Below are 6168 nucleotides of genomic sequence, written 5' to 3'. Positions count from 1 at the left end.
CAAAATACTGAACGTTTGCTTCAATAAAATATTTTAACATTAAAAAGAATGAAGACATTATCGGAAATGGATTTACAGGAACAAGTGTATATATATATACATATATATATATATATATATATATATATATATATATATATATATATATATATATATATATAGTTATATATATATATAGTTATATATATATATAGTTATATAAGTAAAATGTAATAATCCAGATTGTGAATATTATATAATAAAAGTATAAACACGTGTCTGGGATTTTAAATATATATTGATTTAGCTAAATCAATATATATTTAAAATCCCAGACACGTGTTTTTACTTTTATTATATATATATATATATATATATATATATATATATATATTAGCCAGTTTAGTCATAGTAATACAATGTTAAATAAAAATAAATAAATTTAAAATATTGTGCAATTGAACTGCTACGCAATTGAGGTATTTAACGGGTACCGGCAAATGTAAACTCCGCGAGTATTACGTGCATAAATTTATAGTACGTTATTTCAGTGTACGAAACGCCATCATGAAAACAAGCAATCCCAAAAGGGTGAACAATAGTTGCGTTTAATAAATTAAATATATAGATTTATTGATCATAAAATATTAGATTTGTATCACTCCTGATCATTAGTAAAGAGATTTCAAAATACATGCAAAGACAGTTCAATTTGAATAATATGCAGCGTTCTTTTCCGTATATATGCTAACATTTATTTATATTGTCATTCAATGTAAACGAAACGAAAATCCATTATATGGAAAAGAAAATGATAAAATTTAACAATTGTTATGTATTCCGCTTTTTACGGCTTGGTTTTACAATTGATTAAATGCATCTATTACACGTTCGATCGCTGATGAACAACAACAATATCCACACCACTTATAATTGTAATCAAATGAATATATGTTTAATTATTGTTTAAAAATCATTTATAAAAGTTTTACTATAAGAAATAATACGGCTTAATTAGTTGTTTTTTTTGTGTGGAATTTTCAGTATTTAGTCTTCCGATCACGTTCTCTGATGAACAATACCGCTGCTGTATCAGCAGTATAAACCGAATATCAAAATTGTATTAGAAAAGAATACATTATTAACAATGAGGTAAGTACAAATCTTTTCGTGCTTATGTTCAGTCCATTTACATCGTTGAAAAAATAAACACATTTTCTAACAAGATTTCTGTTCTCGTTTACAATTGATACACTCGATAATCATCGCATGACGTCACACAAGGGAGATAATTAAAAACCGGCAATAACTGAAAGGGTCTATTGCGTTGTACATACAGTTGTCTTGTACGATCGAAAATATTTACCAAATTTCACTGTACAGTTTTCTTTTTTTTACAGGAGATGTGAAGACGCAAGTTATGAAATTCGCACATTCGGTAAATAAACGTTATGGTTGTTGTTTGTTTGTTTTTTTTTTAAGTGGGGTGCCAATAGTGAGTTCTATGATCCAAACTAAAAAGTCATGCATCCATTTAGCTTGTTTTAAAAGCCGATTACAATTTGTTGTTATTTTGTCTCTTGGAATAAATGGAAAATCTTCGGAACACTATAACAAGTCAGACAATAATGTTTAAAAAAATAGTGTCAAGAGTCTACTTTATTTTTGTATTGTCTGTTAAGTACCTTTTCTGACAGTTAAATATTTTTTAAAGAATACTGACATTTTATTTGTTTTATTTTGAATTAAATGATGAATTAATCTTATATAAATCTAAAAATATTAACAACACATGTGTGTCAACTTAATTTGTATTGTTTTAAATGTCCGATTTACCGTTGTCATCACTCTATTTGCTTCTAAATTCCAGACCGGAAAACAAGTACGAAGGTCTTGGAAAAACGACTTTCCATGAGTATTCTAGTATTTCACATAACAACAAGCTTGATTTTATTTTTTTTATATTTATTTTGTATCTTGGAATAAATGGACAATCTTCGGAACACTATAACAAGTAAGACAATAATGTTTTTAAAAAATTTTAGTGTCAAGAGTTGACTTTATTTTTGTATTGTGTGTTAAATACCATTTCTGACAGTTAATTTTTTTTAAAAAGAATTCTGACATTTTATACGTTTTATTCTGAATTAAATGATGAATCACACGGATTCAAAAACTATATATTAATATTATATTAATCTAAAAATAATAAACAATATAATTCACTATTATAATATTCACAACATATTTGTGACAACTTATTTCGTATTGTTTTAAATGTCCGATTTACCGTTGTCATCACTCTATTTGCTTCTAGATTCCAGACCGGAAAACAAGTACGAAGGTCTTGGAAAAACGACTTTCCATGAGTATTCTAGTATTTCACATAACAACAATCATCGCCATGACACACGTGGTGCTGCTAATGCGTTCTCGAAATTGTCGACAGCCCATAACGAATATGAAAATTTGAAACTAAAATAAAACAAACAGGAGCTTGAAAATGGTATTGTATTTGTTTTCTACATAAATTGCATGTATATATTGAACGTGCGATCGAATGCAGTCGGATCATTTGTATGCTTATACGTGCATACGTACAATGACTATCACGTGATGAATACATTATTATGATAACGGTTATAATTCACCTCCCGTCCTGCAAATACTAAACTTAAATGTAACGTTCATTCATTGCAACTATTTTTGATCTGTTATATACGATTATGTAAAAATTACGTCCATCTATGTTTGTGTTTTTACAGTTACCAATTCAATTGAATCGTTCGATAGCAGTATATCCAAAGATTATTGTATCAATTATACATCGAACACTTTTCTGATGATTCATATTGACTTTATTTAAGATTCAAATAAATTTTAAGATAAATAAGTTCAATTTAAAAAGAGCAATTACATAGTATATATATATGTATATTTGTTATATATATATAGATATATATATTCCTGTGACACCAATACGGATTAAGTGCATAGTGAATCTCAACTCTTTCTTGCCCTAATAGGAATACCGACGATTTTTATGTCCCTTTGATGCTGAATGAAAATGTTAATTCAGACTCGCTAGACTTTCTCTTGTTTGAACAAACGTATATATCTGTGCCTGACGGTGTGTAACGCTTTTAAATAGCGTAATCGCAAACCTCCGCAGTACCTAGATGACTATATAACTTGAATAAAATCACTGTGTACTAGAGCTATATCAAGCTCATCATTATATGGTAACTTGAACTTATTATGTATAACATGATCCCCAACGTATGATAATATCTATGAAGTACTGTATTTATTGACTGCTTAATGACAATTAAGTTTCATCCGTTTGCTAAGTTAGTTATTTACTTTGTTGTCCTTACTATTTATGAGGTATTTACAACATTGTTGAACGTAATCAACATATTCAAGAATTGCATGTAAAGAATGTCCTTTTTAAACATCATCTACTTAGAAAAGCGAGGAAAGATATAGAAGAAATCATTTATCATCAATAGACACCTTTTACTTCGATTTGAATAACAAATAATACTCGACTTTAGTACTTTAAAACTTCTATTTATGTATGAATATTTGGAATTCAAACTATGCTTAAAATCATATAGAAATAATGAATGTTTACCGAACTTGTTTAAACTATCTACACTATTGTGTGTACTTTTTCAAATGTTGACCTTTTTGTGACCTTGATCTTTAATTTTGGAATAGACATTAACCATGTTATATTACACAGAAGTTATCACTTTTTACGTTTGCGATAATATCCTATTTACAAACACACAATACCGTAGTATTGCAATGAACGTTTTTTTAATTATTTAAAGTGATATAATTGGCATTTTTTTACTGTTGAATTGAGCTGAAAAGAATTAACAGGTCAAAAGAGTTGGTAAACATGTTGTTACTGACCAATTATTGGAAACTCATCTTGCTACCAGTTGTTTATAAAAATATATTTTTTATTCTATATCTTACGTGACTCACCTAGTCCTCTAAGCCGAAATGATCCGTAAAACAAAATTCTGTCTTTGTGTCGTATGAACGAATCTGCACTAAAACTAAATTTAGGTTCACATCGTACATGCATGATCAGTCGTCAAACGAAAGAACGGTTGATATGCAAATGCATTATTTTTCACTTTCCTGGATATTGTTTTAGTATGTTGATGCTGCATTAACAAATATAAGTGTATATGAAGTGAAAACACCAAAAAAAAAAACAACGGTTGCGATAGACACCTATATACTGTTAGATGTCCATAATATCACTTTAAGTTCGTGCAATTTGACTTTGTTCAACAAATCGTAACAATTAAAAAAAATATTTATATTTAGAAAGTCTCTTCTTAGCAAAAATCTAGTTTCTTATCGTGCAAAAGGCAGACGTTATATATGAATACAAGGTGTTATTTACTTGCTCAAAACGTGTATGCATCATACCGCCTAACATTTCAACAATTTGAAATACGCTTCATTAATAGTGTCTTACTATGGCACGCCTCGTCTGTCTCCTGTTGACTATTAATATATCGGAGGTTTCATTGAAATAGTGTGGGTTTAAATAATATGATACGTGTTTATAAAAGTATGCTGTGTGCTTGTCATAGTACGCTGCTCCTTTGTGATGGTAATCTGTGGGTTTGTGATGGTAATCTGTGTGTTTGTGATGATATTTTGTGTGTTTGTGATGATATGCTGTGTGTTTGTCATAGTCTGCTGTGTGTTTGTCATGTTGTGTTGTTTGTTTGTGATGGTACGCTGTGTGTTTGTGATGGTATGCTGGGTGTTTCATAGACATGATGTGGGTTTTAATCATATGATATGTTCATACAATTTACACAAATGGTAATGACCATCACATCATTTCGGTTAATCGGAATTGACGATGTGTGATTGCTTTTATTGTAAAGGGACCTTTTCACAGATGTTGGCATGTATTGAAGTTTGTCATTAAATGCTTTATATTGATAAATGACAACATCGGATCTCAAAAGCTCCATTAAAAAAAGAATAAAATTCAAGAAAGAAAAAAAGTAACCCTCAACTGGGCTCGAACCACTGACCCTGGAGAAAACGTCTATCGCGTAGACGAATCGACCATTACAATGAGTGATGTATTAAATATTTTATCTAAGCAATCCTTGTAGTATCATAAAATATAACGACAACTAAACTCTCAAAATTATTCAATCGTTTCACGTTGCAACGCTGTATACTTTTCAGGTTTTTAAATCGTCAATAGATACATATGCTGGATATTTTAGAGCATGGTAAATTTTCAGTATTTCTGTTTTCTCACAAACTACAACGACAATTTGCGAATCTAAAACTTTTTATTCTTATTGTTTTTATTTACCAAAATGTGAAAAGGCCCCTTTAAACAGGTCTTCCTATCCGATAGACGATTTACAAAAAAAATCACACACCTTCCACAGAGGAACAGTGTGCATAAAGCATTAATTAAAACAACAATACGTAGATAGAGCTATTCTCGGAATAGATGTTGTTTTTGTTATGTGTTTCATTAACATAACAAGTTGATTATGATTATTAATACACTTATATATCCCTACTTGTTTAGTTTAACCTGGAAGAACATATTATCCGAAATCACCCTGATTTATCGATAAAGGGCTCGTCGTCTGTTGGTGATTTCAAATATTTATGACGAGTGGCGGGTGGGGCGATCGGCTATAAAACAACGCGTGCTTGATTATTATATCTGCAGGTATTTAATTATGTTATGATTTTATTTATAATGTAATAATAATTTTAAGCAGTCATGGTAATAGTAGTATTTGATGTAAAAGTAGTAGTAGTATTTTAAGCATTTTGTGTTGTCGTTTATTTACATTGTTGGTATTATGATTTGTTGGAATCAACTTGGTATCAAAAATTATCACGAAATGTTAAATACATCTTAATTTGTAATATGATGTAATTGGATTTTAATTTCTTATAATATGAGTGTGTTTTGGAATATTATGCAAAACGTAACTCGTGTGTTGATTGTTTTATCCAGGCCACGCCGGCTTAGAAGTCCAGCGAGAACCTATGTTACTATGTTTTTACTATTGCTTTATGTGAACATAAATGTCCGTTTATATTATTATATATTATATAATATATATTTTACACAAATTTATATTTGCATACGTTCGTTTTGTCAGGTTT

The sequence above is a fragment of the Dreissena polymorpha genome, chromosome 8 (assembly GCF_020536995.1).
Source record: "Dreissena polymorpha isolate Duluth1 chromosome 8, UMN_Dpol_1.0, whole genome shotgun sequence".
Lineage (NCBI taxonomy): Eukaryota > Metazoa > Mollusca > Bivalvia > Myida > Dreissenidae > Dreissena > Dreissena polymorpha.
Note: the sequence above shows the minus strand (reverse complement) of the source record.